At 39.5% G+C, this 15,957-nt stretch overlaps 1 non-coding gene across 1 annotated transcript; it reads left to right on the top strand.

Annotated features, from left to right (window-relative positions):
• The first annotated feature begins 9,770 nt into the window (after nucleotides 1-9,770).
• Nucleotides 9,771-9,874, top strand: LOC130971747 (small nucleolar RNA R71). The gene has a single exon (XR_009082958.1). It is a non-coding gene; the product is annotated as a small nucleolar RNA R71 (small nucleolar RNA).
• The last annotated feature ends 6,083 nt before the right edge of the window (nucleotides 9,875-15,957 follow it).

Below are 15,957 nucleotides of genomic sequence, written 5' to 3'. Positions count from 1 at the left end.
TTTCCTCACTTGTTGCTTAGTGAATTCTTGTGGTATCTTTCTCCCTACTTTGTAGTTTGCTATATCAGCAAACCATGGTGTTTGTTGGATTTGCATGAGGTGTTCATCTGAAAAGCTTTCATTCACAGGTAATGAAGCTTTTTGAATTGTCTCTGGTGGCAGCCTTGACAAATGATCAGCAACTAGATTTTCAGTGCCTTTTCTGTCCCTCACCTCAATGTCAAATTCTTGTAAGAGTAGAATCCATCTGATAAGCCTTGGTTTAGCATCCTGTTTTGACATCAAATACTTGAGAGCAGCATGATCAGTATAAACCACAATTTTAGATCCTATCAAGTATGATCTAAACTTATCAAATGCATAAACCACAGCTAACAATTCCTTCTCTGTTGTGGTGTAATTTTTTTGGGCTTCATTTAATACTTTACTTGCATAATATATGACATGATGCAAGTTTCCCTTCTTCTGTCCAAGTACAGCACCAATTGCAATCTCACTTGCATCACACATGAGTTCAAATGGTAAGTTCCAATCAGGAGGTGTGATAATTGGTGCTGTTGTGAGTTTCTGTTTTAAAGTTTCAAAAGCATGCTGGCAATCTTTATCAAAACAAAAGGTTGATCAATCATCAAAAGATTACTCAAAGGTTTGGCTATTTTAGAAAAATCTTTAATAAACCTTCTATAAAAACCTGCATGTCCCAAGAAACTTCTGACAGATTTCACATTAGTTGGTGGGGGGAGTTTTTCTATTATTTCCACTTTTGCCTTGTCAACCTCTATTCCTCTTCTTGAAACTTTATGACCAAGAACAATCCCCTCAGGTACCATGAAATGGCACTTTTCCCAATTCAAAACCAAATTAGTTTCTTGGCACCGTTTCAAAACAAGAGTTAGATGGTTTAAGCAAGTCTTGAAATTATCACCAAAACAGAGAAGTCATCCATGAAAACCTCTAAAAATTTTTCAACCATATCTGAGAAAATGGAAAGCATACACCTTTGAAAAGTGGCTGGGGCGTTGCATAATCCGAATGGCATTCTTCTATAAGCAAAAACTCTAACAGGGCATGTGAATGAAGTCTTCTCTTGGTCTTTTGGATCCACCACTATCTGATTATACCCAGAATAGCCATCAAGGAAGCAATAGTAAGCATGGCCAGCCAACCTCTCAAGCATTTGATCAATGAAAGGAAGTGGGAAGTGATCTTTGCGTGTGGCATCATTCAATCTTCTATAGTCAATACACATCCTCCATCCTGTCACTGTTCTGGTGGGAATGAGTTCATTCTTCTCATTAGTAATGACTGTCATCCCTCCTTTCTTTGGTACCACTTGGACTGGGCTTATCCATGAGCTATCGGAAATGGGATATATGATTCCTGCATTCCATAACTTCATCACTTCCTTTTGGACAACTTCCTTCATTGCAGGATTTAGTCTTCTTTGAGGTTGAATTACAGCTTTAGAATTGTCTTCCAAAAGAATCTTATGCATGCATACTGTGGGGCTGATGCCTTTCAAGTCGTCAATGGTCCACCCTAAGGCATCCTTGTGGGCTCTGAGAACATCAAGAAGCTCTCCTTCTTCTTTCTTTGTCAAGGATGAATTGATGATAACCGGGAGGTTTTCTGAAGTCCCGAGAAATGCATATTTGAGATGAGAGGGTAATGGCTTCAGTTCTTGCTTTTGCACCTCTTCTTTCTTGCTTGGTTCTACTTCTTTGTTTATGAAAGCCTCAGCCACATATTCCTCTATTGTTTCTTGATTGTCCTTTTCTTGCTCATGCTGATCATTGTCTAGCATTTCTTCCACCAAGCTCTCTATCATATCCACCCTTAAATGATCTTCCTGCTCTGGAGGGTGTTGCATTGACTTAAAAACATTGATGATCATCTGCTCATTGTGTACTCTGAAAATCATTTCTCCTTTTTCCACATCTATGATGGCTCTTGCAGTTGCTAGAAATGGTCTGCCCAAGATGATTGAATTGTTGCCTTCCTCATCAGTATCTAGAATTACAAAATCTGCAGGGAAGATAAACTTCCCAACCTTTACTAACAAATTTTCCACAATTCCATTTGGTATCTTGATTGATCTGTCTGCCATAACCAGTGACATCTTGGTGGGTTTGAGTTCTTCTATTGCCAACTTCTTCATCATGGACAAAGGCATTAAGTTGATACTAGCTCCTAGATCACAAAGAGCTTTATCCAAGGATAGTTTGCCTATAGTGCATGACACTACAAAGCTCCCTGGATCCTTGAGTTTTGGTGGGATTCCCTTTTGGAGCACGGCACTACATTCCTCATTAAGCATCACCGTTTCCTTCTCATTCCAATCTCTCTTCTTGTTGATGAGCTCTTTTAGAAACTTAGCATACAGGGGCATTTGCTCTAAAGCTTCTGCCAAAGGTATGTTGATCTCCAACTTCTTGAAAGTTTCAAGAAATTTGTGGAAGTGCTGGTCCTTTGTTTCCTTGTGAAATCTTTGTGGGTACGGCAGTGGTGGTGTTGAGCTCTTCACCACTTGATGCTGTTTTGGACTTGGTTCTTCCAAGATATTCTTTCCTTTCTTCAAATTCTGTGGCTTGTTATCTTCTTCTGTGAGTTTTTCTGGAGCATTCTTGCTTATCTTATCCTTGTTGATGGCTTCAGTGTTATCTTCCATGAGCTCTTTGGTTGCTCCTTGGTTGCTGTCTGTTAACACCCTTCCACTTCTTAGTTGCACCACCTTGCATTCTTCCTTTGGGTTGGGAATGGTATCACTAGGTAGTGAACTTGATGGTTTCTCAACAGAGATCTTCTTAGAGATTTGGCCAATTTGCCTCTCTAAGTTCTTCATGGTAGCTTCTTGGTTTTTGTTTGTCAATTCTTGGCTTTTCATTAGTTTCTCCAGGAGTGCTTCTAGATTGGTGATTCTCTGTGAATCTTGTGTGATGGGTTGGTTTTGGGGTGTTGGTGGATGAAGGTAAGTGTTTTGGTTAGTTGGGTGGTTATTGGTTGGGTATTGGTTAGAATTTGGGTAGTTGTTTTGTGGTTTTCTGTATGAATTTTGGTTAGTAGTTGGCTGGGGGTTGTGGTTTGTGTTTTTCCAATTGTTTTGGCCTGTGTTTCTTTGCCATGGTTGTTGGTTTTGATTATGGTTGTCTCCCCATCTGAGGTTTGGATGATTCTTCCAAGATGGATTGTAAGTCTCTCCATAAACTTCATTTGTTCCCTGATTCTGGTTGTGCAGGTATTGAACCTGCTCTTGTTGTTGCTCCTCTTGAGTTTCTTCACTTTGTACCCAAGTGTTTGGAGGTTGGCTTGTGGTGTTCACTGCTGCCACTTGCAAGCCATCAATTCTCTTAGCCATTTGCTCAAATTGTTGTTGAATCTGTTGTTGCATCATCTTGTTTTGAGCTAAGATTGAATCAACTCCTTCCAACTCCATGACTCCTCTTCTCTGTGATGGTTGGCATTGTCTTTAATGAGCAAAGAAATATTGGTTGTTGGCCACCATATCAATGAGGTTTCGAGCTTTCTCTGTGGTTTTCATGAGTTGTAGAGAGCCTCCAGCAGAGTGATCAAGAGCCTCCTGAGCTTTAAGAGTGAGGCCTTCATAGAAGTTTTGTAGCTTGTCCCACTCAGTGAACATCTCTGGTGGACACTTCCTCAATAGAGCCTTGTATCTCTCCCATGCTTCATATAAGCTCTCGGCCTCCAATTGAGTGAAGGTTTGAACCTCTGTCTTCAACCTTAGGACTCTTTGAGGTGGATAGAATTTAGCAAGGAACTTGCTCACCAAGTCATCCCAAGTGTTGATGCTTTCTTTTGGAAAAGTCTCTAGCCATTGAGTGGCTTTATCTCTAAGAGAGAATGGGAAGAGTAGCAACTTGTAGCTATCAGGGGGTACACCATTTGTCTTCACTGTATCACAGATTCTCAAAAAGGTGGACAAATGTTGGTTTGGATCCTCCAAAGGTCCTCCTCCGAAGGAACAATTGTTTTGCACCAGAGTTATGAGTTGTGGCTTGAGTTCAAAGTTGTTTGCATTGACATTGGGAGGAAGAATGCTACTCCCACAATGCCTAGCATTTGCAAATGTGTATGAAGCCAAGACTCTTCTCTGTTGGTCATTGTTGGCTCCTCCTCCTGGTTGACTAGTATCTCCTTCCATATCTTGGAATTCCTCCTCAGATTCTTCTTCTTCTCCAACAATATTCTTCCCTCTTTCTGCTCTTCTTATTCTCCGAAGAGTCCTTGGATCAATTTCAGAAATGATAGGAGAGGATCTCCCTATACCTGACATACAAACACACAGCAACAAACGCACAAACCCAGAGAGTTAACAAAACTTCAATCTATTGCTAGAATGAGGTTTTGGTTGGTTAGTTTAAGCAAAAATTCAAACAGTTAGTGTGTTAGTAAGAATTAGAATGACAGAAAAGAAAAAGTGCTTAATCTAGACCTCCACTTCACTTAATCATTGTCAATCTATTTCAATCCCCGGCAACGGCGCCAAAAACTTGATGTGTGGAAAACGATCCAACACAAAACTCACCGGCAAGTGTACCGGGTCGCATCAAGTAATAATAACTCACATGAGTGAGGTCGATCCCATAGGGATTGAAGGATTGAGCAATTTTAGTTTAGTGGGTGGTTTAGTCAAGCGAATCAAGTGTTGGTTGAGTGATTTGTGTTTATCAGAAATTAAATGACAGTAAATGTAAAGGGGGAAGGGAGAAATGCAGTAAAATAAAGAACAGAAGAGTAAAAGTGCAGAAACTTAAAGAGCAAGAACGTAAATGACTGAAACTTAAAGTGCAAGAAACTTAAATTGCAGTAACTTAAATGGCAAGAAAGATAAATTGCTGAATGTAAAGGGGAATTGAGGAATGGGATTGCAGGATCTAAACAAGAAGAAGTAAATTGCAGTAAAGAAGGTAGCAGAAATTGAATTGGATGCAAGCAGAAATTTAAACAGCAAGGAAATTAAAGTGCAGTAAGGTTCATAAAGGAACCAAAAGTGATCTCAGGATCCCAAGGGCTTAGGTAGCAGAGCCTAAAACCCAATTTCCTTCCCAGATCTGAATGAACTAAGCAATTGACAGAAAATTAAGGATGAAGCAGTAGAAGAACAGAATTTAAAGTGAATTATGCAGAAAGCAAATTTTAACAGAGCTAGAATGGGAATTGGGACAGAATTTCCCCAATTTCACACATCCACAACTCAGAAAACAGAAGAGTAGAATTGCCCAAGGGAATTGAGGAAGGAGATCAATCAACTCTCCCTTGATCCTCTGAAGTCTCGGTCAATTCTCTCCAGAACAATTCCAAGAGAGTCAAAGCTCCCAAGGGATGTGAAAATTCAAAAGCCAAGGTAAAAGTAAAAATTCAAAAGTGAGCATAAAAGTAGCTAAAAAGTTTTTTTAATTACATCAAACTAAGTCCTATTTATACACTTTCTATTCTTGGATAATGGGATTTGGATGGGCTTTTGGATTGGTGAAGAAATGAATTCAAATTTATTTTTAATTTGAATTTTGGCCCAAAAACCACTCCCAGGAGGCTGCCCTGCCCTTGTGAAGGGCAGGGCAGAAAATTGATGCTAGGCACAAGAAGTTGGTGCGGCCATGTTGCTTGTTGGTGCGAGTTGGTGCGCAAGAGGAGGAAACTTGGTGCGCCAGAGGCTGCCCTGCCCGCGCCAAGGGCAGGGCGGGCAAGGTTGATGCGCCAGGATGAGCGTTGCGCGCGGATGGTGCTGCCAAGAAGAAAAGTTGATGCGCCAGGAAGGAATTTGGCGCGCCAGGATGCGCTGGTGCGTGGGAGGCTGCCCTGCCCGCGCCAAGGGCAGGGCAGAAACGGGTTGGTGCGCCAAGGAAGGAATGTGCGCGCGCGATGCTGCCAGGACGAGGAAATTGGTGCGCCAGGGAGCAAAGTTGGTGTGCCATTCAAATTTCTGCCCTGCCCGCGCCAAGGGCAGGGCAGGATCCTTTCCTTCACATCGTGGGTTCGATCCTGGGAGAGTGCAAACACGCTAATTATTTTTCTTGGTTTCTTGGCACGCTAGTATGTCTCAAGGCTTGGCTTCCTCATGGTTCCTGGTTCGAACCTTGTGGCATGCATGGGTGTCATTTTCCTTTGAATTTCTTTCCTCATGGAGCCCGATCCTGCTCTCCACAAGGGCAGGGCAGAAATTGCTTCTCTTGGTTCCAAGGCATTATTTTGTGCTCTGCCCTTGGAGTGGGCAGGGCAGAGTTGCCTTGTCTTGGTTCGGTCACTTAGTGCTGCCCTCCTAGAGGGCATTCTGCCCTTGTGGAGGGCAAGGTTGCTTCCCCCATTAGTTGAGGCACGCTTCTCCCTTTTTTGGCCACGCTTCCCTTTTCTTTTGTCACGCTTCTTAGGCCACGCTTTTCATTTTCTTTTCTTTTCTTCACCTAAAATAAACCAAACAACCACTCAAAGTATCACTAAATTCAAGAGGCTTATAAATCAATTAAAATGCAATTAAAATAAGCTTAAACCTCATGATTTATCATTAATTTCATAGTGGTTGCTTGATTTAGAGAAGTTATGCATTTTTACTCCAAATCACTAACTTAGGATGCAAGAAAGTGCATAAATGCTAACAAAACAAGTGAAATTAGCTTGAAAAATGGGTATATGATGACTTGTCATCAGTCCCTAAGGACTTGGTCCAACCTTTGATCAAAGTTGACCCTTCTTGTGTAGGGGTGTGCATCTCCTTGCATCATGGGCAAGTTGAATGCCAACCTCGCATTTTCCGGACTAAAATATAAGTATTTCCCCCGAACCATTGTAAGATAGCTCTTTGGATGGGGTTAGTTAAAACTTCCCAACCTCTTCTTTGGATCTCATGTCGGATTTCCGGATACTCATTTTTCTTGAGCTTGAAAGGGACCTCGGGGATCACCTTCTTCTTGGCCACAACATCATAGAAGTGGTCTTGATGGGCTTTAGAGATGAATCTCTCCATCTCCCATGACTCGGAGGTGGAAGCTTTTGTCTTCCCTTTTCCTTTTCTAGAGGTTTCTTCGGCCTTAGGTGCCATCAATGGTAATGGAAAAACAAAAAGCTTATGCTTTTACCACACCAAACTTAAAATATTGCTCGCCCTTGAGCAAGAGAAGAAAGAAAAAGAAGAAGAAGAAGAGAAAAGATGGAGGAGAGTAAGGGAGGTGTATTCGGCCAAGGTGTAGAAGAGGGGGTTGTATTGTGTGAAAATTAAGGAGAATGGAGGGTTTATATAGTGAGGGGAGAGGGAGTAGGTTCGGCCATTTAGGGTGGGTTTGGGTGGGAAAGAAATTTTGAATTTTGAAGATAGGTGGGGTTTATGGGGAAGAGTGGATGGATGTGAGTGGTGAAGGGGGTAATTGGGAAGAGAGATTGAGGTGATTGGTGAAGGGTTTTGGGGAAGAGTGTTTATTGGAAAGAGACGATGAATGTTGAGAAGAGGGGAGAATATGGTAGGTGGGGATCCTGTGGTGTCCACAGATCCTGAGATGATCCTGTGGTGTCCACAGATCCTGAGATGATCCTGTGGGGTCCACAGATCCTGAGGTGTCAAAGATTTACATCCCTGCGCCAATTAGGCATGTAAAATGCCTTTGCATGCAATTCTGGCATTTAAACGCCGAAGTGATGCATGTTCTGGGCGTTCAACGCCCATGTGCAGCATGTTTCTGGCGTTGAATGCCAGTTCCATGCTTGTTTCTGGCGTTCAGCGCCAGCTCTCCTCAAGGTACATTCCTGTCATTTGAACGCCAGGGTGTTGCTTGTTTCTGGCAACACCAGATCCATGCTCTGTTCTGGCGTTGAACGCCAGCCAGATGCTCCTTACTGGTGTTTAAACGCCAGTAAGTCCTTCCTCCAGGGTGTGATTTTTCTTCTGCTATTTTTGATTCTGTTTTTAATTTTAATATTTTTTCATGACTCCACATGATCATGTACCTAATAAAACATAAAAGAACAATAAAAAATAAAAAATAAAATTAGATAAATAAAAATGGGTTGCCTCCCAATAAGCGCTTCTTTAATGTCAATTGCTTGACAGTGGGCTCTCATGGAGCCTCACAGGTTATCAGGTCAATGTTGTATAGTCCCAACACCAAACATATAGTTTGGTTGTGGGGATTCAACACCAAACTTAGAGTTTGGTTGTGGCCTTCCAACACCAAACTTAGAGTTTGACTGTGGGGGCTCTGTTTGACTCTGTACTGAGAGAAGCTCTGCATGCTTACTCTCCCTTGTTACAGAAGGATAGCCGTGTGCCTTAAACACAAGGTAGTCCCCATTCAATTGAAGGACTAATTCTTCTCTGTTAACATCTATCACAGCTCCTGTTGTGGCTAGAAAAGGTCTTCCAAGGATGATGCATTCATCCTCCTCCTTCCTAGTGTCTAAGATTATGGAATCAGCAGGGATGTAAAGGCCTTCAACCTTTACCAACACGTCCTCTAGCAATCCATAAGCTTATCTTACTGACTTGTCTGCCATTTGTAATGAGAATAAGGCAGGTTGTACCTCAATAATCCCCAGCTTCTCCATTACAGAGAGTGGCATAAGATTTATGCTTGACCCCAGGTCACACAAAGCCTTTTCAAAGGTCATGGTGCCTATGGTACAGTGTATTAAGAATTTGCCAAGATCTTGTTTCTTTTGAGGTAAAGTTTGCTGAACCCATGTATCTAGTTCACCAATGAGCAAAGGAGGTTCACCTTCCCAAGTCTCATTACCAAAGAATTTGGCATTCAGCTTCATGATAGCTCCTAGATATTGAGCAACTTTCTCTCCAGTTACATCTTCATCCTCTTCAGAGGAAGAATAGTCTTCAGAGCTCATGAATGGCAGAAGGAGGTTTAATGGAATCTCTATGGTCTCTATATGAGCCTCAGATTCCTTTGGGTCCTCAATAGGGAACTCCTTCTTGGTTGGGAGACGGCCCATGAGGTCTTCCTCATTGGGATTCACGTTCTCCCCTTCCTCCTTGCATTCGGCCATTTTTGACTATATCAATGGCCTTGCACTCTCTCTTTGGATTCTCTTCTGTATTGCTTGGGAGAGTACTAGGAGGAGTTTCAATGATTTTCTTACTCAGCTGGCCCACTTGTGCCTCCAAATTTCTAATGGAGGACCTTGTTTCACTCATGAAACTTAAAGTGGCCTTAGACAGATCAGAGACTAAGTTTGCTAAGTTAGAGGTGCTCTGTTCAGAATTCTTTGTCTGTTGCTGAGAAGATGATGGATAAGACTTGATATTGCTGAACCTATTTCTTCCACCATTATTAAAGCCTTGTTAAGGCTTTTGTTGATCCTTCCATGAGAAATTTGGATGATCTCTCCATGATTAATTATAGGTGTTTCCATAAGGTTCACCCATATAATTTACCTCTGCTATTGCAGGGTTCTCAGGATCATAAGCTTCTTCTTCAAAAGATGCCGCTTTAGTACTGTTGGATGCATTTTGCCATCCATTCAGACTTTGAGAAATCATGTTGACTTGCTGACTCAACATTTTGTTCGGAGCCAATATGGCATTCAGAGCATCAATTTCAAGAACTCCCTTCCTTTGAGGTGTCCCATCATTCATGGAATTCCTCTCAGAAGTGTACATGAATTGGTTATTTGCAACCATGTCAATAAGTTCTTGAGCTTCTGCAGGCATTTTCTTTAGGTGAATGGATCCACCTGCAGAATGGTCCAATGACATCTTAGAAAACTCAGATAGACCATAATAGAATATATCTATCATGGTCGATTCTGAGAACATGTCAGAAGGACATCTTTTGGTCATCTGTTTGTATCTTTCCCAAGCTTCATAGAGGGATTCACCATCTTTTTGTTTGAAGGTCTGAACATCCACTCTAAGCTTGCTCAGCTTTTGAGGAGGAAAGAACTTAGCCAAGAAGGCCGTGACCAGCTTATCCCAGGAGTCCAGGCTATCTTTAGGTTGAGAGTCCAACCATGTTCTAGCTCTGTCTCTTATAACAAAAGGGAAAAGCATGAGCCTGTAGACTTCAGGATCTACTCCATTCGTCTTTACAGTCTCATAGATCTGCAAGAACTCAGTTAAGAATTGGTAAGGATCTTTTGATGGAAGTCCATGAAACTTGCAGTTCTGTTGCATTAGAGTAACTAATTGAGGTTTCAGCTCAAAATTGTTTGCTCCAATGGTAGGAATTGAGATGCTTCTTCCATCAAACTTGGACGTAGGTGTAGTATAATCACCAAGCATCCTTCTTGCATTATTGTTGTTGGGTTCGGCTGCCATCTCCTTTTCTTGTTCGAAAATTTCAGCAAGGTTGTCTCTGGATTGTTGTAATTTAGCTTCTCTTAGTTTCTTCTTCAGAGTCCTTTCAGGTTCTGGATCAGCTTCAACAAGAATGCCTTTTTTCTTGTTCCTGCTCATATGAAAGAGAAGAGAACAGAAAAAAAGGAGAAGAATCCTCTATGTCACAGTAAAGAGGTTCCTTATTATTAGTAGAAGAAGAAAGGGAATAAGAGTGAAGAAGAATGGAGAATCTAAACACGAGGGTGAGGATAGAGGCAGTGATTTGAGATAAAGAGAAGTGTTAGTGAATAAATAAATGAATAGAAGAAGATGAGAGAGAGAATTCGAAAATTTAATTTTGAAAAGGAGTTAATGATTTTCAAAAATTAAAGGTGAGATAGAATTAAAATTAAAATTTAAAACAATTAGTTAATTTAAAAAGAATTTTGAAAAAGGGATGAGATATTTTCGAAAATTAGAGAGGGAAAAGTTGTTAGGTGGTTTTGAAAAAGATAAGAAACAAACAAAAAGTCAAATAGTTAGTTGAAAAAGATTTGAAAACCAAATTTGAAAAGATAAGAAGATAAGAAGATAAGAAGTTAGAAAAGATATTTAAAAATCAAAATTTTGAAAGAAAATAAAATTTTGAAAAAGATTTGATATAAAAGATAAGATAAAAAGATATGATTAAAAAGATATGGTTTGAAAAGATTTGATTTTTAAAATTAAAATTAATTACTTAACTAACAAGAAACTAAAAGATAAGATTCTAGAATTTAAAGATTGAACCTTTATTAACAAAAAAGTAACAAACTTCAAATTTTTTGGAATCAATCATAATAATTGTTAGCATAATTTTCGAAAATAAAGATAAAACTAAGAAAAGGATTTTTGAAAAATATTTTAAAGAATTTTCGAAAATTAAAAAGAAAAATGAAAAAGATTTAATTTTTGAAAAAGTTTTAAAAAGATAAGATTTTTAAAATTGAAATTTTGACTTGACTAACAAGAAATAACTAATTTTAAAAATTTTTGACTAAGTCAACCCAAAATTTTGAAATTTTGAGAGAAAAAAGGAAAAGATATTTTTTGATTTTTGAATTTTTAATTATGAGAGAGAAACACATAAAAAATGACTCACAACATGAAAATTATGAATCAAAACACATGATGCATGCAATAACACTATGAATGTCAAGATGAACATCAAGAACACTTTGAAGATCATGATGAACATAAAGAACATATTTTTGAAAAAATTTTGATGCAAAGAAAACATGCAAGACACCAAACTTAGAAATTTGCAATGCTTAGACACTATGAATGCAAAAATGCATATGAAAAACAACAAAGAACACAAAACAAGAAATTATCAAGATCAAACAAGTAGACTTACCAAGAACAACTTGAAGATCATGAAGAACACCATGAATGCATGAATTTTCAAAAAATGCAAGGACAAGATAAATATGCAATTGACACCAAACTTAAAACATGACACAAAACTCAAACAAGAACATAAAATATTTTTGGTTTTTATGATTTTATGATTTTTTTGGATTTTCTTTTATTTTTTTCAAAAAAACTTATAGGAAACGAAATTAAGATATTCAAAATTTTTAATAAGAATTCCAGGAATCTTTCAATGTTAGTCTAAAGCTCCAATCCAAGGGTTGGGCATGGCTTAATAGCCAGTCAGCTTTAGAAGATATAAATCAGGCATGCAACAACTAATATTTCATCCAACTCCATATACATACCCATTACGTTGACAAGTGGAAGCCTCAATCCAAAAGGATTTGGATATGGCTTTACAGCCAGTCAGGCTTCAACATGTTACTATGAAACTCTAGAATTCATTCTTAAAAATTTTGGAATAATTTTTGGAAACAAAGGGAAAAATTTGAAAAATATTTTTGAAAACTTTTTGAAAAGAAAATAAAAAGAAAATTACCTAATCTGAGCAACAAGATGAACCGTCAGTTGTCCAAACTCGAACAATCCCCGGCAACGGCGCCAAAAACTTGGTGCACGAAATTATGATCATCAACAATGGCGCCAAAAACTTGGTAGCGCTCTCAAACATGAATCACACTTAGTCACAACTCCGCACAGCTAACTAGCAAGTGTACTGGGTCGTCCAAGTAATACCTTACGTGAGTAAGGATCGATCCCACAGAGATTGTTGGTATGAAGCAAGCTATGGTCACCTTGTAAATCTCAGTCAGGCGGATAATAGATGGTTATGGATTTTCAAATAGTAATAAATAATAAACACAAAATATAGATAGAATTACTCAAGTAATTCAATGGTGGGAATTTCAGATAAGTGTAAGGAGATGCTGTGTCCTTTCTGAATCTCTGCTTTCCTACTGCCTTCCTTCAATCCTTCTTACTCCTTTCCATGGCAAGCTGTATGTAGGGCATCACCGTTGTCAATGGCTACATCCCATCCTCTCAGTGAAAATGGTCCAAATGCTTTGTCACAGCATGGCTAATCATCTGTCGGTTCTCGATCATGTTGGAATAGAATCCCTTGATTCTTTTGCGTTTGTCATCACGCCCAACAATCGCGAGTTTGAAGCTCGTCACAGTCATTCAATCCCGGAATCCTACTCGGAATACCACAGACAAGGTTAGAGTTTCCGGATTCCCATGAATGCCGCCATCAATTCTAGCTTATACCACGAAGATTCTGATTAAGAAATCCAAGAGATATGCGCCCGGTCTAAGGTAGAACGGAAGTGGTTGTCTGTCACGCTCGTTCATAGGTGAGAATGATGATGAGTGTCACGGATTATCACATTCATCATGTTGAAGTGCAATGAATATCTTGGAATAAGAACAAGTGGAATTGAATAGAAAATAATAGTAATTGCATTAAAACTTGAGGTACAATAGAGCTCCACACCCTTAATCTATAGTGTGTAAAAAATCCACTGTTGAAAATACATAAGTGATGAAGGTTCAGGCATGGCCAAATGGCCAGCCCCCAAAACGTTATCAATAGTCTCCTAGAATGGATAATAAAATAAAAATGAGACCAAAGATGTCTAATACAATAGTAAAACGTCCTATTTATACTAGACTAGCTACTAGGGTTTACAGGAGTAAGTAATTGATGCAGAAATCCACTTCCGGGGCCCACTTGGTGTGTGCTTGGGCAGAGCTTGATCTTTACACGAGTTGAGGCTTATCTTGGAGTTGAACGCCAAGTTGTAACGTGTTTTTGGCGTTCAACTCTGGGTCGTGACGTGTTTCTGGCATTTGACTCCAGAATGCAGCATGAAACTGGCGTTGAGCACCAGTTTACGTCATCTAATCACGAATAAAGTATGAACTATTATATATTGCTGGAAAGCTCTGGATGTCTACTTTCCACCGCCGTTGAGAGCGTCCCATTTGGAGTTCTTTAGCTCCAGAAAATCCATTTCGAGTGCAGGGAGGTCAGAATCCAACAGCATCAGCAGTCCTTTGTAAGCCTTTTATCAAAGTTTTGCTTAGGTCCCTCAATTTCAGCCAGAAATTACCTGAAATCACAGAAAAACACACAAACTCATAGTAAAGTCCAGAAATGTGAATTTAGCATAAAAACTAAAGAAAACATCCCTAAAAGTAACTAGATCATACTAAAAACTACCTAAAAACAATGCCAAAAAGCGTATAAATTATCCGCTCATCAGTGCTTCATCTTCTTTCATCTCCATGTCAAGTCCAATGGAAGAGAATTCAAATGTAGATAAGAATTCCTCAATGATCGAATCCATCTCTTGATCATCCCTTTCAAAGTCTTCAATCATGAGATGCCTTGGAGGTTGTACACCCTCTTCAACATCAATTTCAAACGTCTTTGAAGGAAGCTCTATAATTTGACTTTCCCAAGGAGGTTCAGCATCTCCTAAGTCTTCAACCACTTCTTCCTCTTCAATGGCAGGCGTAGCTTCTTCCAATTGTTCTAATATAACATCGTGCTGCTCACTGCCCACCGGAGTTTCTAACTTCTCCTTCAGGTCACGTTCTTCAGTAGATTCTCCACATGAAGCCATGGGGGTTCCTTGAGTGTCTGAACATCGGGAAGGTAATCAATTTATCGCTTGCTCCAGTTGGTGAAGGGTTGCATGAAATTTTTCCACTGTTTCCTTGAAACGATCCTTTGATTCTTGTTGCGCTCGGCTATCATAAATAGGATCATAGTGCTCTTGGATTTATGGATATGGAGATGATGTATACTGAGGTGGTGGTTTTTGGCAGTAATTGGGGTAGAATTGGGGTGGTTTTATATATGGTTCATACGGTTCATAGGGTGGTTGGTATGGTGGATATGGGTTAGGGTCATATGGAGGTGAATGACGGAAAGGGGCTTGTGAGTGTGGTGGTTCGAAGCTGTGTTGAGAAGGTGGTTCGTAGGCATATAATGGGGCTTGTTGGTAGCCACAGGGGGGTCCACTATATCTATTGCCTTGACATGCATTCTGGAAGGGTCGTGGTCCATGTTATCTTGGAGGGTGGTGTTGCCTAAAGGGTTGATTAGATCCTCGCGGCTCCGTCTATCTTTGATTGCCTTGACCTGGATGCATGTTCCTGTTATAGCTTCCATTTCTTTCAACAAAATTAGAACCAAACTCAAAGTGAGAGGGGTGAGAACTCATAGTAGCTAACAGAAATAAAAAGGGAAAACAAAAACAAATAAACAAGTAAAAGAAAAATATTTACAATAACCAATAATAAGGCACACGTTTGCAATTCCCCGGAAATGGCACCATTTTGACGATCGGATTTCCTATCGGTAAAGAAATATAAAAATATGATCGCATTGTAAGTATAGCTTCTAAACCAACAGAGAATCCTTTCGTACAAACGTTTGGTTGTCGCAAGTAACAAACCCCTGATAAAATTGATAACCAAAGTATTTAAACCTTGGGTCATCTTCTCAAGGAATTGCAGGGAAGTGTTCTTATTATTGGTTATGCAAAGGTATATTTTGGGGTTTTCAAAAGGGTTGAGCAAGTAATTTAATTGACAAGAAAAATAAATTAATAATTAATAAAACTCTTGGCAAGGTATGAAAATTAGGAGTCCTATCCTAGTTATCCTTATCAATGGTGATGAAAATTATATTTTTGCTCCCACTAAGTCAAGTGGTTAAATTAAATTAACACCTAAAGGCCTAGTCAACTCCTAAGGAAAGTCTAGAGTTATAGGAATCTAAATTAATCAGCAAAGATATCAATTATCAATCACAATGAGTTTGACAACTCAAGAGTTACCAATTAATCAACCAGAATCAAGAATATAAGAAACTAAATAAAAGTCATATGTCTGAAATACCTCAAATATTGAAAATATTAGAAGTTGAAAACCGGGTGTTAATTTTATAGGTTTGGCCCGAAGTTGGGCCAAACGGGCTAAAAACGCTAACGTGTTGGACCGGACCCAAGTTGGACCCAAGTCCAACATATAAAAGGGTTCATTAGTGAACCCAATCACTCATAATACACTAACAAACACACACCCCCAACTGAAAGAGAAAGGGGAGAAAAGAAACATTTGAACACTATTCACCCATTTCTTCTCTTCGCGATATCTCGAGCTACGGTGCTCCGATTTGCGTGCCGTCAGTGGCTACGTATTTCTTGTGAAGAGCTCTACAAAACTCACCCAAGAAACCCTCAAGGTAATCACGA

The sequence above is a fragment of the Arachis stenosperma genome, chromosome 3 (genome assembly GCF_014773155.1).
Source record: "Arachis stenosperma cultivar V10309 chromosome 3, arast.V10309.gnm1.PFL2, whole genome shotgun sequence".
Taxonomy (NCBI): Eukaryota; Viridiplantae; Streptophyta; class Magnoliopsida; order Fabales; family Fabaceae; genus Arachis; species Arachis stenosperma.
Note: the sequence above shows the minus strand (reverse complement) of the source record. Positions and strands in the feature narration are given on the sequence as shown.